Here is a 17278-nt window from a genome sequence, read left to right on the forward strand (position 1 = left end):
TGGATAGTGAATGATTTATGAAGTAATAGTACTTTATCCTCAATGAACTCAAAAACTCTAATCCATGAAAGCATAATTCCCCCAGAAGGTCACTGTGGCTAGCAACATCAGTGGTCTCTTTCTGAAACCTTAATAAGACAAGCTGAAGAAATATGAAAAGTGACATATACTTTCATTCACTTCCACTCAGTCAAAATATAGAATAAGGGTTTACACATCTTCAATTTTTCTGGCTAGTGTTTTAGAAGTTTGAACCATAGCTACAAATTTCTTTCACCTTGTGAAGAAACTATGTATTTCAATCTCTAATTTAAGACTGTTGTCCCTACTTCCATTCTGGAACCTATTTTCCAATTTGCTGTAGCCTCATAACAAGAGCGATTACCTTGTCTCATTAACAACACAATAGGGCCTGTCAACTTTAAAGATATATTAGTCAACTTTCAGTAAGTCAGACCTGCTGAACCAGAAACTGAATATATTTTAGCATTCAATTTTAGTCTATAAATTAAAATCATAATGGATTAGTGCATTACAATGCAGTTGAATAGCTTGTTTACAAATAGATTCCAGTGAATCCAGTTGGGATTTCTGCATGGTCTCCACCCTGGAAAACCAACTTAAATTCTTGTAGTCAGGCCAGATTCCAAGAGACATCATAATTAGATCCCAGAAGAATACATTGCAGCTGAAGAGGATGTAATCCCCTGCAGAATTATTAATATATGGGGGAAAGGCTGGCCAAAGCAACGTTCACATTCGTGGAATTATCCAGTTAATTGCAGAAGGTGAATGGAGTCATATAATTATGGCTAAATTCATAGGATTAGGCTAACCCTGAAAAAAAAAATAGTGTATTTTGAGAAAGAACATAATACTGAGAGAGACTCTCCGTCAGCATACCATAGTTCATTTCCTTTTGAAACACTCAAGTGAAAGTTCATTGAAACAAAGGTTTTAGCAGATCTTAAAGAATGGGAAAATGACCAAGTGTAGGACATGACACATTTTGACCAACTTCCATCGGCCCTTATGTGAAAGAATATCCGTGAACATTCAATTATGATATAATCATTTGCATTTTCAAAGAATCAACAAATCTGAGATTTTAAATAAAAGAACTCACTAGGGGATTCTTGCAGCAAAATTATGAAGTATAGGAAATAATCAGAGTTGGTGGAAGGGAGGAAAGCAAGAAACTCCTCTTTATTCTGTTTGCTCTGCACTGGCTTTTGTGCCAGGTGTTTGTGTTGTGGTGGTGGTTTGTTTTTTGGTTTTTCTCATGTTACCTAATTAACTTAAATTTTCAGCTCAACTAAAAAACCCTTAACTGAGTGCCTATTATGTGCTATTAATAGATCCTATGATATAGCAACCATTTAGGTTAACAGAAATTCTTGATCAATATTAAATAGAATAATAATTTTTAAATACTAGAAAGAAGCACATCCATATTCTTGTACACTTATTTATTTTTTCAACATCTTTCAAAATAAACAGAATTTCAGCTAAATAGGTGAAAGGAAAATCTGATTTCAGTAGAGTTGAACTCAGGTTTCATTTTGTTAGGTTAAAATTTGAAATCTTTTACTTCAGTTGGACATTAGTAATCTCAAAATTTAAATTTCAGGCTTTTTCTTTGTACAATTAAAATAGTATCATTGCATTTAATGAAACTATTGTTAAATTTATATTAGTATATAATAATTCCTAATTCCCCTAGCTTTGAGGGGAAAAAACTCTATCATTTTGTGTATAAGACATGATGCTTGGGGTATACAAGAAAGAAAAACACGTAGTTTCTTCCCTTCAGGAGATTACAGTTATGAAGATCGGGAGTTTAAACTATTTAACCTTAAAATTAAATTCAGTGAAATCTAATTTCATTCTGATGATACAGAAAGCATTTCTACTGACATTTTACAGTGTCCCATGGTAAGCACTACATGAAAAGTAAAACAAAAAGTAGCAATCAACAGAAATTATTGGCCAATAAAAAGTCAGAAAACTAAGAAAGTGTTATATGTATTTGTGAATGACATAACTGGGAAACCAAGTCAGAGGGATTTTAATGGATTAAAAGGACTAATAGGTTCCCCACCCCTGGGCTAGATCTTTATTTAGCCTTTGAAAGAATTTTTTTTGGTGGGTCTGAAAACTAGTTGATTATAACCAGAAAATTGTTTAATAAAAATGTCAAATACATGACTTACTTTATCTTACAAGGTTGTAAGCCCTTTCAATATAAGTAGTACTTGGTCTAATTTTTCTACATTTTCCGCAAAAACCCAGCACAGATCTGAAAAAATAATAATTGCACGATAAATAAATGGCAAGAAAATAGTAGCTGCTTCTTTTCCATTTTTTTGAAAAAGAATGCTAACCTGATTTTAACCAGAATGTATTGGATATATGGCCAACAAATACATTCTTATTTAGGGAAAATGCATTTTCCACAGTATGCATAAATTATTTTCTATATTTCTTCCAGAAACAGTTGTTCTGAGAAATAGCTATACTTTGTCAACATATAATGTTAACATATAATTTGTCTCTATAATCCTAACAAACATGGCTATGACTAAAAGTCTAAATCATCTGATCATTGCAAATTATTTTCGGCATTATCCAAAAATATTTAAAAACACCATCTTAGATTTGTATAATGTTTTAATTTTTTAAAGACTACAGGTTTTACTTTATTCTTACTTTTCAATATTATTATAAAATAGGGAAGACAGTATCATTCTCATTTTATTGTTCCTACTTGACTACAGCACAAAAAGATTAAATAAAATCTCAAAGTCTCAAGGTTATTTGATAAAACCTGGATTCCAGTCCTAGATTTACTTCTGATTCCTCAGTCAAGCCAACACTTGTTCTAATGGCACAATAACAACAACAACAACAACAAAACTGATAATTTTCTCCTAGGAATATAGCTGTGCTGTGCTCCGTTAATTTTAAACTAGAAATAAATCTAGTTAGGATGTAGGATTGGATTGCTTTACATATACCTAGTATATACCTATTGAATAAAGAAGTGGAGGTTTCGTGTGTGCTTCAATATTACTGTTACTTTACTCAAGCACCAACTATGTGTCAGGGACTGTTTTAGGTGCTAGAGATAACAAAAACAATCTATTAATATGCTTATCAGTCTACTTTTAAAGATAAGTTCGTTTTTTAAAAAGTAGCCAAGAGTGGATGCAACTTTTACCAATAATGTCTCTACAAAGAAAACCACTCTACGTAGAATCATAGACTGTCAGGATTAAGTTTAAAGATCACGTACTACAATGAATAATTCAAGGATTTAAGATCTCAGGTTGAAAATCCAAAAGCACTGGTTTGTTTTTCTTATGAACATTTTAAAATAAATCTTAATGAAATAATTCATACTAATCTTTAGTTTTGGTAACCTTGAAAAGCTAAAAAGAGTACCATAATAGTGGCAAGACTAAAACCTAACACAATCAGATAAATATTTGGGGAAGAGAAAGGAAACAGTAGTAACATTAGTAAAGCAAGTATTAAACCACTTCTCCAGTTAATCCCATTTTATTCATTGCCTAATGAGAAGTTAAAAATTTAAAAACCCTTTTCCCCAAGAAGCCAAATGTGCTTTACCGCAATGGCATTTGATGTTGTGCTCAGGAGGCAAAGTGCCCATGATTTCATTCAATAGGCAAAAAAGAAAATAGACAAAGTAGTCTTAAAATAAATTTCATAGTTAACAATAAAAGGTCAGGTACTTTTATTCATTTTTTAAAGAATGAATTATGAATTATAATCAAGTGCACAAATTTAAGTATACAGAATGGTGGATTTTTACATGTGGAAACACCACCCAGATCAAGATATAGAACATTACCAACAGCCCTCCAGCAAGCCTTATGCCCCTTCTCAGATACCTCCCTCTAAATATAATCAGCATTCCAAAGATCATCTATCTACCTTTATAAATTTAGACAAATCTAGAAAATATGTAGAAAGAGCTGGGTCTCCATTCCAATTTTATAACTAACTATGGTGTGATGAACTCCACTTGACCTCTCCCAAGAGAGAAATAAATGATGAGTTTTATAATTTATTACACTGTGCTAAGTACTTACTACACTCTGCTAAGCACAGTGGCAATTAAATCAGATTGATTGTCAGGAGAAGACTTTCCAGAAGACATGATGTCAGAGCTGATTTTTAAGGGAGCATAGGAGGTAGGTAGAAGAAGCTGGAAGAGGATGATGCATGGAAGGGGAATAGGAATGAAAGAGGGTAACTGTATTATGCAAAAGCACGGAGCATGGACCAGCAGAACACATTGAGAGAACCCTATTTGTGTGGCTAGAGCAAAGGATTCAGGTGGGAAGTAGGGACAGATAAGCTGTAGAGGTAGGAAAGAGATGGATCACGAGGGTGAGGAATCACCGCTTGAGCCCACACAGTCAAGAAGGGAGGTGGCAACATCAGATACATATTTTTTTTTTTTTTTGAGACAGCGTCTCGCTTTGTTGCCCGGGCTAGAGTGAGTGCCGTGGCGTCAGCCTAGCTCACAGCAACCTCAAACTCCTGGGCTTAAACGATCCTACTGCCTCAGCCTCCCCAGTAGCTGGGACTACAGGCATGGGCCACCATACCCGGCTAATTTTTTTATATACATATATTTTAGTTGACCAGATAATTTTTCTATTTTTAGTAGAGACGGGGGTCTCGCTCTTGCTCAGGCTGGTCTTGAACTCCTGAGCTCAAGCAATCCACCTGCCTCGGCCTCCCAGAGTGCTAGGATTACAGGTGTGAGCCACCGCGTCGGGCCCAGATACATATTTTAAGAAAGGTGAGAGTGTGGAGGATGGATTAGTTACTGGAGAAGTAGCAGGACTGAAGGCAAAGGAAAGAGGTGATTGCAGTAATCAGGGCCAAGCTGGAGGGGATGTCGTGGGTCTAAACAGCCAGTGGCAGGAGGCACGGAAATGAATGAATTAAGTAGAAAGATGTTAAAGAAGTAAAATCTACAGGACATATTGGCCCATTGGAAGTGGGAAGCAAGTGACTGCTAGGGTATCTGGCTTGGGCAGTGGTAGTACCCTGACTGAGACAAAGCATACTTTTCATTACATTTGGAGGAATGATCATGAGTTCAATTTTAGACACCACAAGTTCCAAATGCCTGTTGGATATCGAATTGAGATGTTTACAGGGCATTTGGATAATACTAGCTAGTACTTAGTGAATACCTACAGTATTCTTAGAGTTCCTTCTCAACAATCACATTCGGTAAGGACAGGTGTGGTGGCTAACACCTGTAATCCCAGCATTTTGGGAGGCTGAGGCAGGAGGATCACTTGAAGCCAGGAGTTTGAGGTTGCAGTGAGCTATGATAATGCCACTGCACTCCAACCTGGGCAACAGAGTGAGAGCCTGTCTCAAAAAAAAAAAAAAAATCACATTATATAAAACAAGAAGGGATTCAAATTTAGTAAATCTGTATTATGGCCCACAAAGAGTAATTTTTAACAACACTGTGGGGATTCTGATGTAGGGAGACCACACTTTGAGAAAGACTACCATGCCTGAATATCTCTAGAATAAGGCTAGGGACATGAAGATTTTTCCAGATTTGCAAAGCCCCTTTGAAAAGAAACGGTCTGAAATGTATTTACATTTGGCAAAGTGTAACCCTCTATTTCTAAGGACCAAAGGCTAGTAGAAAAGATCTTTTTGGACACTAAGTGATTCTTACACAACTGCAGCTTGATGAGACATCTAAATGAATGTGAAACACATGGATTAAAATATGTGGGGCATTTCTGACTGAGGAGAAGAGCCCTTGGCAAAACTGGATAGTGAGGTTTTAATAAAACCCAGGGTAGTACAAGGAGTTTTGACAAACCCAAGCCATGACAGTCTGAGTTTTTTCCAAAGGGCATGTTTTCCTTCCAGCCATGTGGCTGTTACACTAAGAGAAGAACGTGTAGGACAAGAACCTTAATTTGATAGGCTGGGAGTTAACCTTTCAGATTTGTTTGGACAGGCATATTTTTGTTTAAGGTACCTTGTGTTCTTTTCCAGGTTCTAAAGGGCAGTCATGAAACTCAAAAAGTTCAGTAAAAGGGGTGTGTGTACACACAAACACACACACACACACACACACACACACACACACACACACACACACGCCAATCAGATGTGAAACCCTAACCAGTCTGTTGGGCTGTTTCTAGAAGGTACAGTGCTGAATAAATTGCGTACGTTGACTACCCATTACTACTTTCCTCAGGGCCCTCTGCCAGCTTTGTATCTTACATTCAAGAATAATCTAGCTGCCCTTACCCAAAAAGTGTACTGATGAAAACAGATTCGTTTTTACAACAGCAGTTTCTCTGCAAAAACTGAAGACAGAAATTAATACTCCTAAATTAAGGATAGCCTAGACAGAATACTAACAAATGAGAAACATTATGTTTTGCCATTCACTGTTTTTCAATTCTGTTCAGAAAAAAAAAAGGCAAATATAAATAACTGAGAAACATTTAAATGCATGTCTCTTACTGGGGCCACAGATCCTGTGTTGGTGTGTTGATTATATTATTGCATGGATATGGACTATTTTACCATTAGATTTTAGGTTTCTTACAAATAGATATTATGATATTTTATATCCTATAAACATCCTTAATAGTGTTTTATACATGTATACTTCATTTTATGTAATTTATTTTTCTTGATGATCTTGGTATAAAAAATTTATTTTTAAAATGCACAAGAAAAGCTCCCTACTTAAGGGAAAATTTTCTTTCCTTCCCAAAGGAAAAAAACAAAAACAAAAAGTGCTATCAATACTTCTCTCCTAATTTATCTGATTTTCAAATTTGCCTCAATATAGATCAGATTTTCTTAAAGTAATACAGCCCATTATTATTAATTAATAGACATTAGTAGCCAAACATTTATTAATGTTAATTAATGTAAATTGTAAATAAGGCAGAGGTCAAACTTAATAACTTTATGGGCTACAAATGAACATCCCTCTCTTATAAAGTCATAAACTGTGACTTTAGTCACATTTGAGTATTAGAAAAATCAAGGTGGTTGAATCAAAGGGAATTCATCACTCCAGAAAAAGATTCTGTCAGTGTCACCACAGAGTTTAGAATTTGTCAGTTGTCTGGGGAATGGACACACATGAAGCTCTGACTCAGGTGGGCCAAGGGCAATATATGTCACCTAAACATTTGTACCCCCGTAATACGCTGAAATAAAAAATAATTTTTCAATGGTTTCCTCTCACCCACAAGGTCAAATCCAAGCTACTTTACATGAAATGAGATCCCTCTGTGATCTCACCTCTCCCTATGCTCCGGCCTCATCCCCCATAATTGCCCTGCTTTAACTTTAGGCTGTAGCTCCCCACACTGCTGCCTCTTGACCTTGTACCATTATAACCCTGCTCTGCCTACAAAGTACACGCGTACCCACCAGCCCTCATGACCCATCCTTGTCTGACTGGTCCCACCCCATCTATCACCTCAATTTGGATGTTTTTTCTAACCCTGACCTCTATCTAATCTACCAGAAATCACCAGTGTTTTTGATATTGCTGTACTTACCAACTTATTTTATAATTAATATCCATTCTTTTAAGTGGCTGCCCTACTAGGCTAAGAAATATCTGAGGACAAGGACTAGCCCTTATTTAAGGCTTGAATCCTAAGTCCTGAGCAAGTGCCCCAACATGGACTCTCATTAAAAGTTCTTGGAAGAAAGGAAGGAAGGAGGGAAAGGAGTGATGGAGTGAGGGAGGAAGGGAAGGAAGAAGGAGAAAGGAGAGAGTGTCGGAGGGGTGAGGAAAGGGAGTGAGGGAAGAGGAAGAAAAGAGAGAAGAAGGGAGGGAGGTGGAGGAAGAGAAGGAGAAGGAAAGGAAGGAGAAAGGGATATAATTCAAAGGTTGGTTCCTAATAATGGGTCTGGCTATATTGTGTTTAAGGTGAAGCACATGAACAAAGTTGACCAGGATACTTCAGATAATTATAATAATATTAAAATTAGGTGAAAAATTAACTGATATTGTAGCATCCCTCCACTGAATTGGACACCGTCCTAAAATTTCAATTCACACCAGTTCACCTAAATGTCCCCCTAAGCTGCAGATTCAAAATATCGACATTTTCCAAAAACCAATCAGCAAGACTCAACCAACCAGGCCAAACTGATACCAATCTGAGTTGTCACTCTGAAAGGAAACAACCTTGGTTGGTATGGAAATGAACTATCTTCTTATATAGCCCAACAATTTACAGAGGCATATTTTAGAGGCCATCTAATCTAACCTCTGTATTCTGAAGGTAAAGTAAATGAAGTCCAATGAAATGGCAGAAGCTGGCTGTCGCCTAAATGGCAATATGTTCAGAAGGAGATAAGAATAATATAAAGCTTTAAGGTTAGATAAATTAAAAGATCTAATTATTTACCAGGAAATTATCACCAAGTCTAGCCACACTAATTAACATTTTGTGATAATCTATTTATAAACATGTAATAAGGTTTGTTTTATATGAAACTATAGTAGAATCAAACAACCATTGAATTTCATTGTTGGAAAAAGCAAAATTCAAATTATCCAATTCCCAGTGGGAAACTTGAATCTCTTCTACTGCATCCTGACTAAATGTTGGAATAGAGACATGTAAACCCAAAACTATCTGTTAAAAATCAATAGTGATTTTGTTCAGGAATTTTTTTGACAAATAATTTCTGAACTGCTATCTTTAAGGCATTGGACTAAGCACTGCATGGGACAAAAATATGAGGGAGATTTGGACTGCATGCTGAATAAATTATAATATGGCAGAAAATAAAGTACCCAGGTGCTCATGTCTGTAGCACATAGAATTACATGGGAAAACATGTTGGAGGTAGTTGGGCCCATTTAAGCCCTTTCAAAATGGTAACTTATTGCTGGTCCAAGGAAGACAACACAAAAAATACATTGAAATTCACCTACCTCTGAGTCTACAACAGTGGAAAAAGAATTGGGCTTGAAGTGTGAATTCCATCTCTCCTTCTTGACTAGCTATATGACCCTGGAGATTTCAGCTTAAAATTTATTAACCAGCATCTTCATGTTTACAAAAATCAATAAAATAATCATAAGTTAAAACACGTGATTCTAGTACAGAACGTCAATACCTAATAATGATGACAATAATAATGCCCAACATTTATTACTACAAGCCAGGTGCTATGCATATTTTAACTCATTTTAACATCAAAACAACTCTGTAACATAGGTATTACATTTTATAGATGAAGAAACTAAGACACAGAGCAGTTAAGTAATTTTCTAAAGGACGCAGGTGTGTGGTGAAACTAGAATTCAGATCCAGGCAGACTGGCTCCAGAGCCTATGTTCAAAAATGTTTGTTGAATGCCTTCGCCAAGATCCCTATAAAAGAGGAATTAGCAAACCTTTCGTAAGAAAATAACTTTTTAAGTGCCCTCGAATTGGCTTTTCAATTTAACATTGGAAAAACATGACCAGCATTAAATCCAAAACAGGGGGTGTTTAGGATCAATATTCTAGCCTAGCCTGATGAGAACCTCTTCTAATACAAGACAGAGAAATACTGTTTATTTTACATCTTATTTTAGAGTTAAGCAAGAGTTTAAAAACTATTTCATAATAAACAAGTATCCCAAAGAAGATTTCATAATTAAAGAGAAAAATATCTGAGCCTGCCATATTTTCATTTGACTTTTAATAAAGGCAAAGAAATTAGCTTTACTTGAAGCAGTTTTTCAAGAAACTATTGACAGTATGTATCTATCATAACATAATTTAAATAACTAAAAGAGCTAATAATTTTATCTTAAATTTATACAATATATTCTTGGCTTCCCTGCTTTTCCACAAATGTGTAGTAATTGATCCTTAATACAGAAACTTACCATAACAGAGAAAAGAGCAGCTTTATTTATGAATTCCAGGTGGGAATCACAATCCCTCAAACCAACTTAATTAAATTGGTCTGAATGTGGCTCTCCCCCACCACCGACCTGCTCCACTTCTTATGCTGAAGTCCTAACACCCGGGTACCTCAAAATGTGACCATATTTGGAGATAGGGCCTTTAAAGAGGTCATTAAGTTAAAAAGAGGTCATTAGCATAGGCCCTAATCCTGGCGTCCTTATAAGAAGAGGAAATCTGGACACACACTGGTACAGATGGAAGACAGTGTGAAGACACAGGCAGAGACTGACATCTACAAGCCAGGGAGAAAGGCCTGGAACAGATCCCCCCCTCACAGCACCAAAAGCAACCAGCCCTGCCTACACCTGGATTTTGGACTTCCAGCCTCCAGCTAGAAGACTGTTTAAGCCACCCAGTCTTTAGTACTTTGTTATGGCAGCCAGAGCAAACGAATATAGATTCCTCATCAAGTTCAGGTTTTGCTAAATAAAATGTGTATGTGAGGGTAGTGTGAACAACAGTGATGTATTTAAGTACTTTTCCCCCAGACAAATCCCAACTAGACAATAATGTCTAATACACTATCTGGTGAACTGGAAAATCTCCTGAATGAAATAAGAGCCTCCAATACCCAAAAGGGATGAAGTGAGTCATCACCACTGCCTGTGAATGAAAAATAACTGCTCGGAGAAAACACATGTCAAAAATGACACCATGTGGATTAAGTGGGGAAACACAAGTATACCCAGATAAACTGGGTGTTTCCCCTGTATGTACCAATTATAACTATTCTATAAATCCCGGATTATAAATCTTTACTCTTACCTTTCTCTATCTGAGTATCTCAGCTATAGTTTTTACTATCAAATATTATTTACTTTTTATCACTATATAGTGATAGAGCTCTACTATGAAACACTAACTTTGGAAGTACTTTTTGTGTTTTGCATGAGAAACAGTTTAGCCCAACTAAAGTCCTGTTATTTCAAGTAATATTTGATCACAAATTCTGTCAAAACATCAGATAACCCAATCTCATGCCCTCTAATCCATCTTCCATTCTACTACCAAAGTTAGTTTTCTCAACTACAGATCTGATTGTTCTCTTTCTGTGTTTAAAGACTACCATCCGTTGCCCACCATCTTTTGTTTAGAACACAAAGTCCTTAATCTGGCAGAATTGTCACAGCCTAGATTCAGTTCTGTATTTCCAGGCTGTCTATAGTCATCCCCCACCATACCACCACACACCTTACTTGCTAAAAATATCAGGTTATGCTTCATTCTCCAGAAACTCTTCCCATAGCACTGTGTGCCTGCCACTATCATTGTGCGTTATGTTTAGGAAATGTAATATGTCTGACTTTTTCATCAGATTATTACTACTTTATGGTCAAAGACCTGGTCTTCCACTTTTTTTCAGTATCCCCAGTGGGGCTAGCACAGGGGCAGTAACATTTGCTTATTGACCTCTCAGAGAAGCCTTCCCTGAATTCCTTAGCTAGAACAGCAGTTCTCCCTCCCCGCTCCACATTTTGTCTTCTTGTCCTGCTTTATTTTCCTTCTGAGCACTTATCCACATCAGACGTGTGACATATTTATTTACATATTCACATATTTTTATAGTTTAGGATCTGTCTCTTCCCACTTGCAAAGTAAATTCCAAAAAAGGGAGGACTTTGGCCTATTCCCTGCTTTATTCCCAGTGCCTAGATATTTGGCACATTATACACCCTCAATAAACATTTTTTGAATAAGTGAATTCATTCAGCAAATATTTATTGACAACTTATTATGTCACATGAAATGTTCTAGAAACTAGGAATACAGCAGTGAACAAAGACCTTTCTCTCATGGAACTCAATACTCTCTGGAAGGAGGCAGTAAATAAGAAAAAAAAATCTCATTTTATATAATTCAGATATTGATAATAGGTGCTCAATTACTATTTCTGCAATTGCATAGAAGGTATACTGATTTCAGGATTCATAAATATTTTGTGAGAAACTTAATTTTTTTCAAGTGTAGCTATACTTTATGAAAATGTAATATAAGAATTGATTTATTTTTGAAAATACTAAAGTCAATACAAAAGTAAACAATGTAAAACAAAGCATCATAACATAATATCCCTCTAGCAATGAAAAATTATGTATTTTAAAAGATAGAATTTCAAATGTATTACATAAAATAAAAGAAGCAAAATGAAATTTTACTATAAGTACAAGAGATGCTTTTATGAAGCATATAATATCATAACATCATAAAGGTTAACTAGAAAGCAGCTTTGACTAATACTTTAACATGATACATATAAAGCATAAAATTGGGAAGAATGTTTATCTAAAATATGCATTATCATTGCTTAATAAGAATAATAGTTGGTTTATATACTATTTGGAAATCCATTAATGAAAGTGATATTAAGTATTTGCATATTTCTTATTATCTTGAAAAATCCAGGCTTTCCTGTAGTATTAATTGGTACCTGATGTGTTTGTTGTTGTTCTGAACTAGAAATCTGATATTTTATGTGACCAAAGGGGATTTATTTGTATTTTAACATTTTTTAAAAAATCAAGCCATGGCTATAATAGAAAACATTCTCTAACATGACATATTAACTTGGATGACTTCACTTCTGATCAGCCTGGTCCAAAGATTAAGGGGTATGGAGAGTCACTTGAAAAGCATGGTATTTGGGAATGTGGATTGGTGATTCATAATCTGGATCTCACTAATAAGAGAAATTGGGTTCCCTAGAGAGAAAGGGTTGTTATCAAGGATCACCAGGAGTAGAAAGTCAGAGAATCTCTTTAATAAAATATGAAAGGTGAGGAAATGTAAGTAACCCTAAAATAAAAATTAACATAACCATAAAATCAAAATTAAAATAAACATAGTGGCTTACATTTTGCATAACTCTGATTTTGTATAACTGAAATAGATAGTATCTGTACATACCATGTTTCCAAAATTTTTGATAAGTTTCATATACTGTTGAATTGATGATATCATTTTTATCACATTAAATATTAAGTAGTTAATACAAAACTCATGGACTTTGTTTTCCCCAAAATATCATAGAAGTAAAAATGTTTTTGTTTACATGGATTGCTTCTGCTATTCTTGAGTAGGGTTATAAGTGTGCCCATCATCCACATAGTGTTCATTGACCCCATTAGGTAGGTTTTGATGTACAATTATTATGTATCAATAAAAAAATTAAATTAAATTAAAAAAAATAAATACATGCAACCATGCATATAAAAAAATAAAGACTAATAGGATTAATAACCCCCTGAGGAGAGTCATCAAGAAATAAAAACAGAAGATACAAATAATCCATGCCAGGAACAATGGGTATATCATTGCAGATCTTGCAGTCATTGAAAAAACACAGTAAAAATATTCTGAACTATCTATGACAATAACTCTAAAAATTTAGATGCAGTAGATAAATTCCTAGAGAAATACTTTCATAAAACTGCATTAAAAAGGGAGAAAAAATATAGTCTCATATTTTTAAAGAAATTTAATTCATAAATAAAAATCTTCCTCTTCCTGCCACCCCCCCAATAAATTCCAGACCTTATTTCCTTTACCAGTGAATTCTACCAAACAATTAAAGGAATCTTGATAATGTCAGTCTTATAGTAAATATTACAGAGATTTTTAAAAATAGGGAACATTTGAACAATTTAATTTGATAAATACAGCATAACATTATTCATAAAATTGGTAACAAATTCATCAAGGATATTATGAGAAAGGAAAATTATATATAACTCTAAGTTATAAACACATATGCAAAAATCCTAATAAAAATTTTAGCAAAGAGAATTCAACAATTTATAAACAGCATGATAGCTTATGCTTAAACTGAATTTATTTCAGAAATGCAAAATTGGTTAAATATTTGAAAAATAATTTTATGTAACTTTCATTACAAAATAAAAGATGATCTATGATCATCTCACTAAATGCTGAAAAATTTTGATAAAATTCAACATCCACTCATGATAGTAATTTTTAGCAATATAGTAATAGGACACATCCTTACTCTGGTAAGGATATGTACAAAAAAATCTTATAGCAGACATCTTACTTAATAGTAAAATATTAAAAGCTATCCCTTTGAGAATACACAAAAGATAAAGGTAAAAATTACTATTTAACATTGTAACTTTATATTGAAGATTCTAGCCAATTGAATAATACATGAAAAAGAATAACAGGTATACAAATCATAAATGAATGTTATTCACAGATGATGTGATAATATGTGTAAAAATGCTAAAGAATATACAAACAAATACTTAGAATTGGTAAATATGTTTATCAAAGTAGCTGGATATAAGACCAGTATATAAGAATCAATTAATTTTTATATACCAGCAATAAACAGAAAATAAAAATTATAAAAGATACTCATTTGTAATTAATTGTAAGGCCAGCTATTACATTTGAAATATTCTTGCCATATGTTTCTTTTGCATTCCCTGTAGTACCTAGAACAGTATCTGGGATATTCAATGAAGCCTTGAATGAGTGAATGACACAACAAAGAGCTTGCCACTACCTAGTTCTTTCTCTCTTCCATTTATACTTTACTACCTTTCTCCAGGCACTAAACACCTAGCAAACTCTACTTAAATGATTTTCCAGTTTTCAGTTAATTGACTCTATAATTATGCTTTTCTATTAGCTGAGGGCTAATTTTTTCTTAAAACACCATATTGATAATATTTTCCTATTTCAATCTCTTCAATAGTTTTTGTATCCTATAGAATAAGAGCCAAACTCCCTATATTGGGATTTAAACTTTGCCAAATCTGATCATCCTTCTATCCTAATTTTCTAGTCTTACTTCCCTCTGTTCCCTTACATAAACCCTCCATAAACTCAGAAATCTTGTTCTCTCCTTAATCCATATTACTCTTTTCCTATATTGGATTTTTCTTAGTATTAGATTGCCTTTCTCAACCCAGACTAAATCCTACCAATCTCTAAGATCTAGCACAAATCCCACCTTCTCCATGAAATATTTTCTGATAATTAGGAAGTACATTTCCCCTTCTTTTTAACCAACATATAGTTGGTATAATCAATGTTGGGTCAGTCATTTCTTCATAATAGAATTTGACATTTTATTGGTCATAGATGAAAGGGCTAAATATCAAATCCTAATATAAATTCACAGGAAGGAAGCTCTTTTAGCAAATTCATGAAGCTTCATAGAGTTGCTTTTCAGCATTTCTTCAAGTAGTGATGTATTTTTGCATTCTATATGTTAGCTTGTAAATATATTCTCTCATCTGCTTTCCTGGAAAGAAAGCAGCATTTGTGAAATTAAAAGTTTCATTTATTAGTAATCATAATATACTATTTTTAAAGAATTGTGTAAGGCAGATTTTATTTTAATAAATGAATGGTAAATGCTATGAAGGAAATATCATTCAATGAGACTGTGTAACAATAGAATCCGACCTAAACGGATGGTCCAAAAAAAAAAACCGAAAGAAAAAGGTGAAAGTGGTTATGTATAGTTACCTTCAGCAACTGGGGTCACTCACTCTCTGCTCACATCTTCAGAAAACTGGCATGTGTTACTGATAACTAAATATTTGTCTCTCAGAATATATGGAAAAACTAGACAAGAGAAATATACACAAGTAAACATGAGATTGTTCTGTACTCCAAGTGGATAACCATGATTTTCATGATGTTAAGGCTCAGATTTGTTTTAAGAAATGCCTAAGTGAATTCTTATTTTTGTTTAGTTTCATGTCTCTCTCCAAGAATTTTTTTCTGAAGCACAGCTGACTAACTGGCAGGAACAAAGCAAGGATGGGCCCATTGTTCCCATTACTTCAAAAGTTTCCTTGTGCAGAGTGCTGAAAAGTTAATACCTCTAGAGAAAACTAATCAGAAGCACAGCTGTTCAACAGGAATGAGAGGTTATGGAAAGCATAGACCCAGGAATGACAGCAGCCAGAAAATTATGGATGATTTTCCAATAAAGCATTGCTTGAAAGTGAGGCCATGAACACTTGGGGTACTGGGTAAGTGAATGTCTCATTTGACTTGTGATACTAAGTCCCTACGAGGATGTATCCACACTGGTGAAGACTAGGTGTTGAAGGTACTGGTTTGTCACTGTGGAACTAAGTGATGATAAAAAAGTAAAGCTAACTGTCACTATGTTTGATATCTCATTTGTAAGGAACAAGTAATATGGATCCTGGAGCCTTAACGAAGAGCAAGAGTGTAACACTAAAACGTGAATCACTAAGATGACTAACAGCATTCATACTGCTCCCCCACCCCAATCCATATCAGGGCTTTGTGGCCCACACATAATTGGGCATGGTGGAGATGAGCCTGGGAGAATGGCCCATGACCATCTGGCCAAACACAGCTGCAAAAAACAAGCCTCTCTGTCTGGAAAAACCTGTGATGGACAGAGAAATGGAAGGGCTGCCAAGAGAAATGTGGATTCCCCACTAGAAACACTCGATAGTGGGGCCACTCCAACACTGGACAGGGTACAGCAGGCTTTTCCAGTGATGACTGATGCAGCTTGTCCTTTAGGACCTCTCTCTCACATTACAGTGGGGAAGATGAGCCATTAGAATCATATAATTATTTTCATAGATTTATCTCTGTACATTTTTTTGGAAATTAAAATTTTTTGACACAAAATTGGCCCCACACAGCTCCTGTGAATGTCAACACAATTCAAAGGCTGGAAAGTGGAGAGTAGTCAGTGTATGCCAGTTCTGTTGCTTAAATTCAGCCCTGTCCTCAGTTAACATCAGGCCGGCGTCAAATGATCTCTAATTTCCTTTCCAGAAAATCCATATAGTTTCTTTTTTCACTGATTTCAAGTAGAGGTAAAACATAAAAGCCACTAAAACCAAAAATGTCATCATCTCCTTAGCCAAGAGCAAGTGTGAGAAATAGTATACGCACACTCTAAAGTCATCACAGGAAGCCCTGAGTGCGTATGTCACAAAAATCATTTGCCAAGATAAAGGCATAATTTTTTTTTTGGTCAAGATTTTGTTTGGAGTGGAGAATATGAAGACAAAAAAACAACACATGTGGCATGGGTTCTACATAAATGTATTTGAAAAGGAACCCTATACTATGTGCAAAGGAGGGTGAGGGCAAGAAAGTTGGAGTTCCAAGTTTAGGATCTGAAAGTGAAGTTCCAATGCATGTTGACACCTATGAAGAGAAGAATAGACTGGAAAAGAACTAAATGAAGAGAGCAAAAAGTGGAAAGCCCGGCCAAGACTTTCATTC

This window comes from Lemur catta, chromosome 12 (genome assembly GCF_020740605.2).
Source record: "Lemur catta isolate mLemCat1 chromosome 12, mLemCat1.pri, whole genome shotgun sequence".
NCBI classification, from domain to species: Eukaryota; Metazoa; Chordata; class Mammalia; order Primates; family Lemuridae; genus Lemur; species Lemur catta.